The 15,885-nt window shown below is 39.3% G+C and overlaps 1 protein-coding gene across 2 annotated transcripts in view; it reads right to left on the bottom strand.

The window, feature by feature from the left end:
* The window catches only part of LOC139467874 (cysteinyl leukotriene receptor 2-like), a 40,827-nt gene extending 25,173 nt beyond the window's left edge, over positions 1 to 15,654 (bottom strand). The window contains exon 1 of one of the 2 annotated variants that reach the window (XM_071249396.1): positions 15,401 to 15,654. The gene's annotated coding sequence lies outside the window, so the exon portion shown is untranslated. Of the gene's footprint in view, positions 1 to 12,235; positions 12,324 to 15,400 lie in introns of those variants that run through there. The other variant, XM_071249405.1, reaches the window with a different exon arrangement.
* Positions 15,655 to 15,885: the final 231 nt, after the last annotated feature.

Genomic DNA, 15,885 nt, shown 5'->3' with positions numbered 1-15,885 from the left:
TTCGGACAGACGTGGCATTTCGTAATGTTGAATAATTGCGTAATTTTGTTGTTTTTCTTAGTGGTTAACAATGCATTTGGAATCCCGTTAACGCACATGTCTTTATACCCATTCTTGGGTAGTGAAATGCATGGGGCTTGCATAAAAGTCACCTTTTGCATGGAATGCATGCTTTTCTGTAGCAGTTTTTGTGACTTGATTCCATACATGTACTACAATATTGAAAACCTAATTTTACTTGTTTGAAAAATACACTAAAATATTGGTGTCACAGGAACTTTTGTTGTTGAGTATATTATTATTTTCTTTTGTTTTTCATTTTGTCGGATCGTTATTACTACCTTCAGCTTATGTCATTCACTGAGCATCCTCCTCCTTGTGTAGCCACATGCAGACGTTACAGATAGATGTATTAGTTATGATAAACACAGCTTAAACTAGATGTCAATTATATCACAGGGTGTCAATTGTATTTTGATGACAACCTGAAAGAGAAATGTGTTATATCTAGTCCGGGGTGCCGTTGTGAAAAGCGATCTTTGCAGTAAGGCGATCGTAACTACCATACATTGACATGACTTACGACAGTCATAGAGCCAAGGTTGTTTTGTACAACGTCACCCAGCCCTGAAATCTTATTCTTAAGTGCCAAGACCTGTAAGTTTTTATATAGTTTAGATATTAGACAAAAGCGACAAAAATCAAAGAATTGTCGATGTACGATTTCGACCATATCATGAGCATGTGTATGAATAACAATCAAATAGTGATGATACCAGGTGTTCTTGAAAAGGGGACCGTACCCTGCCCTTCACCGGTTACACCCGTCACAAACACATGCAAAGAGAAGTCAATTATTCTCCAGAAAAAAGCACGGGAACATATGAGTACAAGACAACATAGGCATTAGCATCAGGCTGCCAAAAGCAAGTCAATTGTTCACCAGAAACAATCACGGAAAGATGCGTTAAGGTCAAAATAGGGTATTGGATCGGACATAAATTTTCTAAATGATGCGCCAAATTTGGAAATATCCTCCATATGTCTTCCATGAAACGTTGTGAAAGCTTTTCTGAGTCCTTGACTGTTGGAAACTTGATCAAACAAACTTCTGAGAAAGAGTTGTATTTTAAAAAAAAGAAGAAGTCTTGTGCATCATGTCAGGTAAATTATCAGGCAATTATGTATGGGAATGGGAATTATTTATGGGAAAGGGAATTATTACTTTTAATAAAGGGTTCAATTGTACATAACAACAACAAAAACATCAGTATACAAATGGTCACGCGTGTTTCCACTTTCCTGTTATCTTATAATAAATCAAATCATGTCTGAGAGCGTCTACGAGGTTGTGCTTAATATAAAAGAAATCTAACGCAGAGTCCCGTTTTACGGGGCTGCTCGGCTATTGCTTGAATATTGCCCTGTGTCTATACTGAATTCTAATTTCAAAATCGCTCGTACATCACTGTGGTTTGATCAACAACTGATTAATTATCAAAGATTTCATATCAGTTAACGGATACATGACACACAATTAGTTCGTTAATGGGGAAACCTTAAACCCTGCCACACCCAGTAGCAAACAAACACGAAACATCACTGCCTTGACCTTGACGTCTAAATGTTCACCTGGAGACTGAATAGGTATCCATGACTGTTGTTGTCTCTAGGACATAGATTAATGAAGTCTGTGATTGGCTGAAAGTATCCCCATGAACAGGGACCAAGGTATTAACCCTTGAAGATCCGGTTGAAGATTGGCCTTCAGTCACCAAAGCTTGCCGTAAAAGGCGACTATGCTTGTAAGATGCGACTAACGGGATCGGGTGGTCAGGCTCGTTGACTTGGTTGAGGTATGTCATCGTATCCCAGTGTAGATCGATGCACATGATGTCAATCACTGGATTGTCTGGTACAGACTCGATTATTTACAGACCGACGTCATGCAGCTGGAATAGTGTTGCGTTAAACAACAAACAAACAAAACAAACACTCAAACCAACAAACTCATAGATACTCCACTCTGCTATGATCACTCGTCATTACAACAATACGTTACAAGAGCAAACCTCTGGTGTTGTTTTGTTACATGTCACTCTAGTGATGCTCTTCTCGCACACCCAAGTCAATTGCTCTGTTTTTTATAAAAACCGTCATCAGCACTCCTTATTTTGTACGTCAGTCCGACCCAGTGTAAACCATTCAGCTTGTGTAACAGCTTAAAGTGGCACTGATCTAACGCAATTCCCCGGGACTGGTTGTTGCCTTTGTTATTGTTTTCCCCCAGTGAGTACCCGGGTGATACGCAACGCAACTGAGCGCGACTAGAGACTGGGCTACCGTCTGCAAGGACAGATAAATAAACTTGGAGGCTGGAGGCAATATTTGTTTTACGCATTTTTGCATAAACACTGATTGGTTAACTGTGATCTATAAAGATTTCGACAAAGGGCGCATGTTAATTAATTTCTTCAGCCTAAACAAACAGACAAAAAGAACGGCGGAGCTCATCGGATGTCGTCATTTGGAAATACCCCAGATGGTTATAGTTTAATACTAAAAAAAGTATCCATGCAGTGAAAACATTTTCGGATTTCGGCTTGCGTTGATAATACGATTACTACTCCCTTGTTGTCATCCACGTTTTCTCGTATAACCCTACATTTGTGTATTTGTCGTCATTCACTTGATGCTCAGTTAATGAATTTATTACAGGTACAATTAGTGATAGCACCATTTAGATTACCCGACAAAGGTTCCCATTTGGCATTTATTGTGTCTGGGGTAATTATTCAATCTAAATCCAGGTTTGAAGTGAGGTGAAATGTGTGTTATGTAATATGCACGTGGCAGCCCAGCAAGAGATGAATGATCAGTTGATTTACTTTTTTTTGTAAATCAACGGATCGTTCCCAGTTATCAAAGGATTAACAGATAATACGTTGATTGATTGATCATTTTTATCTATCACTCAATGGATTTTTTAGGAACCGTGGACGTTATGAAAATAGTTGTCACGTGGGCTTTCTCAGCCGACCATTGAGACTTGACACCTATGTAAAACACCTGAAACAATCCAAGTGATCAGTTGAGAAACGAACACAGGTTATGATATCCCGAAACGATATATATCTTTTAAAATATTTGATTGTTACAGAGACACGTGACATTGAATAAGTTTCTTTGTACAGCTGCAGACGAGTGGGATATTGTTCCTTTGTGTGGAGGGGCGGTCGGGTAGCCTAGTGGTTAAAGCGTTCGCTCGTCACGCCGAAGACACGGGTTCGATTCCCGACATGGGTACAAAGTGTGAAGCCCATTTCTGGTGTCCCCCGCCGTGATATTGCTGGAATATTGCTAAAAGCGGCGTAAGACCATACTCACTCACTCCTTTGTGTGGATATTCACGCATACATTCGAACAAGGAAGTTGCCTAAAATTTATACACATAGATTTGGTAGGTTGTAATTATGATATTTGCATTTTGTTTTCCTTCATTTGAACCGATTCGTTCTTGTTTCTCTACGTCTTGATTGGGAAATTCTTTAATGCGCGATGGACGTTGTTTTCACAGGTCTTTTCCTTTGTAAGCGTGTATATGTTACCGTCAATTTGTAAAATGTGATTCTCTCAGGCAATTTATAAAATGTGTAAATATTTCAGTCATTTTGACTAAACAATCTGTCCAGATTGATTAAGACGATCATAAGGGCATACAAACATCACAACAGATTATTATTATGTAGGATTAGAAGCCAAACAACATAGACATGTACTTTTCAACGTAACATTTACAATCTCTTGGTGATGACATTAAACATCAAAATGTTTGGAATTCGTTATCATAATAATACAGATGGAAATGTTTTTCAGTCACTTTGTAAAATAACTCAATTTTTAGACGTTTAATAAATTTGTTACACATTTGACAGTAAAAAATATACACACTATAAACAAAAGCAATGCTCAGGTGAAATATTTACTTTGTGTTGCAAGTCAAAATAGTGTAAACGAAAATCGCAAAATTACCAAGCAAGTGACTTATCAAAACTTCGTCACCATTACCGATGCTACCCACAAAGATACCTACATTTCCTTATTATCTCGAAAACAGTATTTCATTTTGTTGATCAATGTGACCATACGCCCTTATTACTACCCACAAAAGTGACTAATGCGCTGAGGTCGCGAACTAGTCTAGATTTCTGCTATACATCCGGGTACTCACGGGGGAGAAACGATAACAAAAGGCAACAACCAGTCCCGGGGAATTGCGTTAGATCAGTGCCCCTTTGACGTGTATTCGGTCAGTTACCTGATATAGAGGTTATCCCTGTAACATTGTTATAACCAGTTAGGACGTTGACATCAATAAGAAAGTTTAGATGGACGTTGTGAATGTATACGTCATGTTAATGTAGGTGCATTATGCAAAAATAACAATTAAGTTTTAAACGTCAACGCCAAAGAATAAACAAACTCGATTATCCGCCAAAATATTCCTTAGGCGTAAAAGGCAAAAACGTGGTGAAAATTAAATAAATGGATCGCTGAAAATCAGTGATGACACCATGTGTTAACGAAAATGGGAAACATGTCCTGTCCTATCGGTAAATACTGAGGATTCTTCAGCACTTGATTCACAACTGATTACTGAACCTGAGTCATTTTTCTCATTAACATTTGTAGTACCATAGCGTCTCCGATGTTGAGTAAGCTTACCCTGCATCTACGTTTGTATAATATGATATTTATTATGCACGTAATGATATATTCAACCAGGAGGTTAGTTTGCAAATATCATAGAAAATTGGCACTGTTCAACACTTTGTATCAATGTATAATGCACAGTGGCTGTATCGTAATTGATACAGAGAGTATTCACACGTACTATTCACCTATGGACGGTACGTCTAACCTGGCCACAGGGTCCCCATCGAAGTTCATATTTATGTGTTGATCAGTCGTTGCCACACTGAGAATAAATTATTCAACTAGACAAATTACGATTTCTGCTCAGCTTAGTTTCAACGTATCTCACTCACAAATGGAAAAGGATTAGGAACAAGTTATCCAACTCTCTCCTTGGTGTTTACATACATTATTTACGTTTGTACAAGAGATAACGCAGGATGACAAGTACAATAAGGAATGATGAGAACAGAAAGAATTAGACAAAGCGTTTGGTCTGACTGATGTAAGATTGCACTACCTGAAATACTTGTTGATAGGTCTCCACTTACCTTTAACCATAGTTTAACATTGATTGGTACACTTGTTTCTTGTAGGTATGCGTCTTAATGGTAATATAAGTTGTTCTCTTTGGTGTATGATGGACATTCAAACAAATAATGGAAATAATTTCTATGAAGTTGCCGCAGGTGCATTTCTGGTTGTTGTGGCTCTTTATATAAATAAGAATTAGAGAACTTGTGGATTAGCGTTACTTAGAGTGAAAAATGTCAAATTCATTTGCCATACCCAAAATAGGATGGCACAAATGAATGTTTTTTTGAGATACAAGATTTGAAGGATGTTACACTATCACAACTACGAACATTTAATGATAGGTCATTCCACTATCCTACTGTTGAAGGAAGGAAGGATTCGTGTGAATGTTTAAGGAATTTCAGAATTTCTAAAATTAAAATAAATGTGTATAATAATATAATAATATAACTGTTTCTGTCAGTGCAATAACACTTCTTGTATCAACCCAGTGTGCCCCAAAGTTGTGGACGTAATACCTTCTGGTGAGGATCGGGTGGTAATAACAGTGGATGACTTAGTTGACCGTGTGGCTTAGTGCCCCGACGGCATTAAGCTCATGCTATCAACCACTGGGTTGCCGGGACCAAATGCCTACTCGCCTACTTTCATATAGACGTAAGTGTTAACGGTAAGATAGCTCTGTACAAGTTACCCCAGACATGACCTTTCGTGATATTTCTGATTGCAATGTAAAACAACACGCGAAGGCTGCTTGGTCCTACACACGCGACCATACAACAATCCTACCCCCACGGGGATACTTAAAAGGCCGTTTGTTTTCATGTAGGCAACATAATGACACTAATTAAAAACGTAAACTATGACAATATCGCCGAGCCCCTGAGAATATCTCCACACAAACAGTCCATTATGTCTTCCCCCGTCTGATTAGCACGAACTGCTGAATAACGTCATGTATGACTGGGCCCCGACTCACATTTTTAAATATTATTGATTTCTGGACCTACAGAGCGTTGATTGTTTCAAGTAGAGCATATCAACAGTTATTCGCGGGAGACAAGCAACCGTTTGGGGTGGCGCAGAGTTGATACTTGACAGCCTAACAAACGAAGAAATGAAATATTCAGTCCACGTATATACGATATAACCAACTTGAATCTGTATTAAAAAAAATATAACAAAAAGAAAAAAAAGATATTCAAACATAATGGTGGCTATTGTTGTTTTGTAGCTGATACCAGAAAATTGAAGGGAAATCGTACAAAAATAAAAATGAAAAAAAATAAAAATAAGTTCCAATCTGTGTCTGCCAAATAGATTAATTAAGTATCAATTCAACAGATCTAGATATACTGATAAAAATGAATGAGAAAACACTTAGTTTTTTGACACTGTAAAATATGCTATCATGTGTTCCCAGCCTTGCCTACCAAATATGCTTTGGAAACAATACATACAAACACATCTCAACATTTGATTCTGAAGTGTTGATTTTGTAGTCATGCTATTTCAACTGTACTCACAGTAAAGCCTACTTCTCTATATTTTTCATTGTCCGTTATTCGTTTTAATCAGTACATGTGTCGGTTGCAAGATACAACATCAGTATCGCCATGGCATTAAAAGGCCTACCTATGGAGGTGTGCGAAAAAACAATGTCCATGCTATTTGTCGAATTTGCAAATCAAAGAACTATATTTCTGTGATGTACATCGGATAAGATGCTTCACTTGTAGGCTTGGTAAAGTTGTGACGTGTCGTTATCGCAAACCAAGAACCATTCATTATTTGTGGATGTTCCTGCTACTGCCCTCATCTATCGACCGTATTTATCTACCCGTCACTTATCTATGAGTTCTACCTTCATGACCATCCATTATTTTCTGATAAACGCCCATAACCATCGATTAGCCATCCATTATACTCCAGATGCCATCTATGATCTATCGATAGCACACGCATGTCAGAAACTAATTGATTAAGCTCAAATTCAATGATCATTATATTTCCTTGCCCACCATTGATCAACTGTACTTCAATATACGTCATCTATTGAATTGACACATACATCCCTTATCCATCACTATTGATACACGTATACCTCTTATACCCCTCTACTGATACACGTGCACACTTTACCCATCATCCAATTATACACGTGCAATTGTATCCATCATCCATTGATAATAGTGCACCTATCATCTAGTGATACACATGCCCCTCCCACCCCCCCCCCCCCCCCCCCTTGTCTATGTTTTTATACACACGTGCCCCCCGTATCTATTTTTTGATACACATGCCCACCTCCGACCCCCTTCTTTTGATACACCCTGTAGTCTTTATTAATATTTTATTAATACATGTGCACAACGTATTCATCATCCACTGATACCCCCGTCTATTCTATTGATACACGTGCCCCCCTCATACATAGGGTTTTTTTATTTTCTAAAGAACGCACGGATACCTTCCAGGACTAACACAAAACGGCATAAAACATTTTAGCATGACTTAAATGCATTGGGAAATTAACGATCACAACTTGACAAATTGTTATTTGCCAGGGTAGTGGGTGTGAGTGTGGACAGGTGTGTTTTAGGCCACCTACATCCATATTACAGCTGAAGTTGAGATCATTATTACATCTGTAGTCGAGATCAATATTACAGCACTCGAGATCAGTTTTACGGCTGAAGTCGGGGTCAATATTACATTTGTAGTCGAGATCAATATTACAGCTGTAGTCGAGATCAGTGTTACATCTGTAGTCGAGATCAATATTACACCTGTAGTCGAGATCAAATTACATCTGAAGTCGAGACCAATATTGCAGCAGTCGAGGTTAGAATTGCAGCACTCGAGATTAGAATTATCAATATTACATCTGTAGTTGAGATCAATATTAAAGCTGTCGTCAAAATCAATATTACAGCAGTCGAGATCAATATTACAGCCCTATGGATCAGAATTACAGCAGCCGAGATCAATATCTCAATAGCAGTATTCGAGATCAATTTTAGTATTACAGCACTCGAGATCAGTATTACAGCTGTAGTCAATATCAATATTACAGTAGTTAAGGTTAGTATTACAGCAGTCAAGATAAAAACACGTTTGTTTATGAAACGACACTGACAGTAACGATATGTGAAATACTTTCTGAAGAAACTGTCAAATGTGTGTTTTCTTTCTGAGAAAATCAACCCATATACGCTTGTACATTTTTAGTTTTAGATTCATTGGAGCTAAATCAAACAGACCACTGGAGTTTGAAAAGGAGTATAACCTTTTCCACGTATGCGTGGATTAATTCACTCCCTACACATGCGCACCACTAATGGAAAAGGGCAGCTTTTTGTGATCAATGTCACATTTTTGCACCGTCGAGCATTTTAACGCCTTTTTATACATGTTATGATTAGAGGGCACAGCAAGGCGCAATGCCACGTGACCTTGAAAAAAACGTGTTACGTTGACTCAATCTCGCCCTTCGGTGAAAAACAAAAATATAACAGTTTACTCAAAGCGCGACAATACGACAATTGGTTAAACTGTCGACGCTCTGGGTCATTACGATACTTGTTTCTTGTTTCTGTGAGGGCGAAACGCGACAATGACGCTGCCAGACAAATACCCCATTAATGTCCCTTACAGAAGCAGCCGATGGCGGAAATAGGTCGAGCCCGATAAAAAAAAACAAATGGCATTGTCTGCCAATCGTTAATCTGTGATGACTATTGATATGGAAAATTTGGTATCTCACTGGATAAAATAATTTACATTTTCAACTGATTTTAATGTTTCAAGCGGAAGGTCCGATTCAATGGCTCCCAGAAGCACACAGTTCATGCAGGAACAGGGCAGGGACATATCCGAGTTGATCCTGTAGACGTGACATATAAATAATAGGATTGCTGTCCGATGCAAGACCCTAATTTAACTTGTACCTATTTGTTCCCGCGCTTTTCCACACGGTTAATTGACTTGCATTTGCATGTGTTTGTGACAGGTGCCACCGTTGGGGAAGGAGACGCTCAAATTTTCGAGAACACCTGGTATCATTTCTATTGATACAGATGCATAAACACATTCACATGATATAGTCGGAATCGTTCAGTGGAGTGGAGATATTTCTTATGATTATGGAAAATTAATGTGTTTTGTCGTTTTCATATGCAGTAGTTATTTCACAATGCTTAAGTATGTTATATATTTGGAAGGAGCCCTCAAATAATCCATCTTTAACTAGTCTGAAGTTATTATTAACAGGGCCAAGCAGTATCTTGAACATGCCACAAGTTGTCTGGATAAGTGTACGTTAAAACAGTTAACGTTAACGTTTATCTCTGTTCAGTTACCTAAATTATCTCTAACAAGTTTGTTCTGATACATCAAATACGCTAACGAATGCTTTAGTTAGTTCCGTCGCCACTGACTAGTTAGCTCTTGTACCTCTTGTATTATATCTGACCAGATAGTCCTGGTACCTCTGGCTAGTAAGTCCTGGTACATCTGACTAGTTAGTACTGGTACATCTGACTGCTAAGTACTGGAACTCCTGACTTGTTAGTACTAGTACCACTGACTGGAACCCTTCACTTATTTGTCCTGGAACCTCTGACTAGTCAGTCCTGGTACCCTTGAATAATTAGTCGTAGTACCCCTGACTGGTTAGTACTGTTACCCCTGACTAGTCAGTCTTGGTACCCCTGACTGGTTAGTACTGGTAACCCTGACTGGTTAGTACTGTTACCTCTGACTGGTTAGTACTGGTACCCCTGACTGGTTAGTACTGTTACCTCTGACTGGTTAGTACTGTTACCTCTGACTGGTTAGTACTGGTACCCCTGACTGGTTAGCACTGGTACATCTGACTGGTTAGCACTGGTACATCTGACTGGTTAGTACTGATACCCCTGACTGGTTAATACCGTTACCCCTGACTGGCTAGCAGTATCAGTACTGGTACCCCTGACTGGTTAGTACTGTTATCCCTGACTGGTTAATACCGTTACCCCTTACTGGTTAGAAGTATCAGTACTGATATCCCTGACTGGTTAATACTGTTATCCCTGACTGGTTAATACCGTTACCCCTGACTGGTAAGTACTGGTACCCCTGACTGGTTAATACTGTTACATCTGACTGGTTTCTACTGGTACCCCTGACTGGTTAGAACGGGTACCCCTGACTGGTTAGTACTGGTACCTCTGACTGGTTACTACTGGTACCCCTGCCTCAGAAGAGATTTTTCTTGTTTCTGTGACGAGATGTATCAGTCAGCCATCTTTGACTCGGGTTAGAATTGCTTCCAACCGAAGAGGCAACTTAATGGAACAGTGAACGGAATGGTGAGGTGACTTTGTCAATTGTACCATGACGGTATGTTACGATGCTCATAACATCAATCACTGGATCGTCTGGCCAAGAATCGATTATTTACTTGTCGCCGTTATACAGCTGCGTTATAGAGTGCGATGTTAAACAACAGACACAGACATACACGCACACGAATGCACACTTACACACTCGCACACGTAGACGAGGTGATTACAGACAACTTAATGTACATTTTACGTGCGCTTCTAACACCTATGGTGTTTGCCATAACGTCCACGTTACAGATGCCGACAACACGGTTTGCACCCATTCACCACACATTGCACAGTAAAATGGCGTTGTATACGATGTTTAGTGACGCTCAGAAATATACCCACATTAAGATCAAAAGAACAATAATGAAAATCGCGACTAAAAAAGTCTGCATCTTTCGCCGTCAAGATACGTCTGCTTGCTGTCCTTTATCAGTTACTACGTTGTTTGATTAACGTTTACTGTGCAGCAACGACCGTCGCGTCAAGAAGTCTTGCGCAACTGAAATTAGGGCTAGAAATACACACAATCTTCAGTTTTGTAATGTCACCGTGCTAGACGAATGCGTCTTATTAAGGCGGTTATCAATTTCGTTGTAATATATCCGAGCGATAACTTTGTGTTTTCTAGAGAAGATATTGCGAAATATTTGTTCTGTTGAGGCCGTTTGTATATTAGTGACAGCCAGTTGAACGTGATAGGGGTCTAAATTGACACAGAAATGAAAACAAAACCGAGCACCGAGCAATCAAGTTTTTGACGTCAGAGAACAAGGCTCCTCAAGAAATTCAGGATCGCACGTCACAAGTGTATGGGGATAGGTTACCTAGCTATTCCACTGTTGCGCAGATATGTTTAAGGCCTGTAGAACAAGCCTTGATGATGACCCTAGGTCTGGACGTCCCTCAACTTCCATCAATAAAAATTCAGTCAAGGAGATGGAAAAACGTACACTGTCAGATTGACGTATTACCATCGCTTAGACACAGGTCTAAGCCATGGACCCACTGAAACTAATATTCATGAACAATTACAGATGAATAAGATATTTGCTCGTTGGGTGTCAAAGTTTCTTAATTCTAATCTAGTGGAAAATGTTATTCCCTGCGCACGAACCAACAAGTCAGCTCTCCCCGGACCAAACAGTCAGTGGTAATTATAGAGAAAGGTCCTGTGATTACACTCAGGTGTATGATATGACAGAACTAAACACTAGCTATAGGATATAAACCACATACGATGCCACGATGGGTAAGAACGCCAATAAATGTTGATAGAACAACTCAACCATTACAATGACCTTAAACAAAATAAATCTACGGGTAATGGCTGTCGTTACACTTTTTACCACAAATACTTGACGAAAACAGGTAATGTGGTTAAAACACATTTTCATCTAAATAAATAAAGCGACGAAATCCTTTCCATATCCAATAAAGCAGAGTCGATTGTACGATGCCGACTATATCATGAGCATGTGTTTATGAATCACTATCAAATAGTAATGACGCTGTTCGCAAAACGGGGATGTTTCCTGCCCCACCGGTTGCACCCGTCAAAAACATAAAACAAACTTAAAGAAGGACATCGATGATGTTTCATACAAGCAATCGAAGTACGTTCTTACCTCTCTTACCTCTCCTCTCCGCAACGTTACCCAACAAACAGGAAGCACTGACAATACCATGGCAACAAGAATACCAACCAAGCAGCAGGCATATTCCTTAATGATGGAGTTAGAAACCGTTATGAAATGCCTAAGGAGAAAGTAACGGTACCATTAAAAGAATAAAGATAAAACGACAGCAAACACTTGTAACTCTATGCCAAGTGTGTGTATATAATGACGGCGTTTTGTCGTCATAAAAACACTGCTTAGTCGGTGTTTGTGTCAGCACAACAAATAACAACGTGCAATTAACGTTTTCGCGATATGGGATAAGCGTGAGACAGATGAAAGACTCGGAAAGGTTACATGAATAAATACATCAATCGTTACTCGTTCGTCAAGTATCCACATAGTTAGTGGACGATCTATACCCTCTAATAAGATGATTGGGAAGAGATATGTGTATTTGTTTTGTCGAAATACATTTTATTGATATTTTTGAATGCCTAATAAATTTTCAAATAAATATTCTACCATGAATTGATGGAATCCACCAGCGGTATCAAATATTACAGGAGAGATACTTAATTAGAGAGAAACTATTGTTTGAGTATTTGAAAACAAACAAACGCGGATTAAAATCGATCATCATTGATCCCCGAATTCGACCTATTGAAAATATTAGACTCATTCGACAACACATCACTAATCACTTTCGCTATTACAAAGTATTCGCGGTTTCTTTTCACTGTGTCATGGTAGAATAGACAAACAACGTTTGTGATTGAAAGGCTTCGGACGCTGAAGCAGCAGAGTCACGCTTACGTAAAAGGTTTGGATGAAATTTCAGGTTGGAAACATCTAGGTTGAAATCACAGTTTACCTCCACTGAAATATCACATACGTATTGAATGTAGTTAAGGACAGTAAACGGCTTGAAAAAAACAACTGAACTAAAAATACATAGAGAATCTCACCCAAGACATGAAGGGTGAGATTCTACTATCACCCAAAAGTAATTCTTACATTTTTCAGTTTGTTAACAGTAATAGTTTAACCATTTGCGTGTTAAAAGTACATCTAACCGGCTTCAGTCACAGAGAGATTAGTGATGTCATGGTAACCGATGACGTCATAATGATCTACAAAGTAGTGTTATACACTTCCATTTAGCGATATCTCCTTGTATTGGGGATATCGCTTGATCTCACCTAAGCGATAACTCCCAAATATAACATACATGCATGTATATTATTGTTCATTTGTTATCACTATAAAATGATGGTGATTTTTAAACATCAGTCTCAAACAACGATGTCGCTAATTCCCATTTTAACAATAACCTCTCCCTCAGCAGCGTCGCATTCGTCAGCACTCGCCCCTTTCCGTAACCTGCAAGAAGACTCGTCCCCCTATCGATGAATGTTATGTGCGAAAATACGACAAACCAATCAGAATGCGCGTATGATTTCAAGTACTTCGTCAAAGAATCCCTCAGAAATAATTTTTGATTTTACATATGTCTTGCATCTAAAAATATACCCAAGACACAGTTAAATGTGTTCAATCATACTGTATAATTCCGCACGTCCCGATGTGCTTTAAAAGGCATCTGAAATATAAATAATATATGGGGATATATATGTCAACCATTACCCAACGAATTGACAATTGTTTTAGTTATGCCCGTATGCGCTAAGACGGAACCCGGTCGCAAAAATGGCCACGAGAGGGGCACGAGTCGCTATTAGGCTTGTCCCGGAACAACACGAGTTGGTCATGATTCGGCTTGTCCCGGAATAACACGAGTTGGTCATGAATGAGCAGCGTCGGTCACAGAACAGAACAGAACAGAATAGGACTCCTGCAGAAGCATAGGAAGTACAGTATCTTATACTTGAAAACCCTCGAACGACAGAGATATGCCTTTTCATTTTAGAACCTGTAACATTTTATGAAACTAAAGTTCGGATTCGACAACATAAATCACGTATGGAAAGTTACGTATTGGTCGATTTGTTTATGTCATATTTATAATTATTGGAAGGGGCGGTCGGGTAGCCTAGTCGTCACACCGAAGACCCGGGTTCGATTCCCGACATAGGTACAATGTGTGAAGCCCATTTCTGTTGTCCCCGTGATATTGCTGTAATATTGCTAAAAGCGGCGTAAAACCATACTCACTCCCTCTCTATAATTATAGGCATGAGCAGCACATATTTTATGTGTGTAGTACACCTACTTATGATGAGGAACGTACGTTCATCCTATTGGTACGGATTCAGCATATTAATGAAATTAGAGTAACATCAACGAGCCCAATAAGGAAGCCATAGAAGTATAACTTGTAATCTGTACAACATAAAAACTCGGGTAATATGACAAAAAATATATGAGAAATGATATTAACAAGATGACATACTCCTGATTAACTTTGAAATATAACATGTCACTCAAATACCCTTTTATAGTTTATGTCATGAGATACCAACACGAAAGAACTCATTTTCATAATATAAAGTATAAGAGTGAGTGAGTTTGGTTTTACGCCGCTTTTAGCAATATTCCAGCAATATCATGGCGGGGGACACCAGAAATGGGCTTCACACATTGTACCCAGGGTACTTCAGCGTGACGAGCGAACGCTTTAACCACTAGGCTACCCGACGCCCCATAAAGTATAAGAGAGAATTTATACCAATATTTACCTAATAGCCAAACGGTGTTAAAGTTTAGGCAGGGGCCTTCATAAATATTGCAATTGGAACTGGTGACAAAATATATATGATATTACAAAGTACATAAGTATAATACTGAAATGTTGGCTTTATGAAAAATCTAATTGACAGCACTTATAGTAGTGAAAGTGAAAGGGCGAGAGAGACAACAAGAACGGCGACCGCAGACAGACTGTGCAGTGCTGGTACACTATAAAGCAACACTATCTCTCAATACATACTCTATATAGTTACGTTGTAAAGAATTATGTAAGTTTTTGAACAAGCAGAGGTAACCGTAGTTCTTAAGCAGTGGGAGCTTCCCCATCATGGCACACCCAACAGTGTGTAACCCATCTCCAGGTCATGCTTGACTGACGAGGGATAATGGGTAAGCCACACTTCAAGCGTGGCCTCAATCCACCACTTCATGACACAGTTCAAACGTAGAAGTATTGCAACTTACCACAGTGGTCAATGTTGGAGAAGTCTTGAAGGCAACAAGGCGTGGTTCCCACAGGTATCCCGGCCTTGTGAGGAGGGGGTGGGGCGCTACCGTCTAAGGGAGGGTGTTGCCCCCTAATCTGCCCCAGACCTGTGTGCCTCGGCTACAACCCACGACACATCTGGTGCCTGTTCTGCTAGGTCGTGTTCTCAGAGATCGCCGATTGCAAGTTATGGATTCTGTAACACGGCTGAGGAATTGGAATCTTTCGTACGACACACTGACTGCTGCACTTCAGCCTGCCGTCCTGATCCTTATTAGCGTTCCCTTTAAACGCCGAGCGGGGACTACTCTCTCTCTCTCTCTCTCTCTCTCTCTCTCTCTCTCTCTCTCTCTCTCTCTCTACGGTATTGGATGAAGTCCACTTCATATGATCATGAATATTGAAAAAAGGTCAAGTGATTTCCTCGAGTTGATTAAACGCTTTGGTATTCTTCTTTTATCCA

This window comes from Haliotis cracherodii, unplaced genomic scaffold (genome assembly GCF_022045235.1).
Source record: "Haliotis cracherodii isolate W230 unplaced genomic scaffold, xgHalCrac1.p SCAF_1, whole genome shotgun sequence".
NCBI lineage: Eukaryota > Metazoa > Mollusca > Gastropoda > Lepetellida > Haliotidae > Haliotis > Haliotis cracherodii.
The sequence above is the reverse complement of the archived record's forward strand: the minus strand, read 5'-3'. Positions and strand labels throughout refer to the sequence as shown.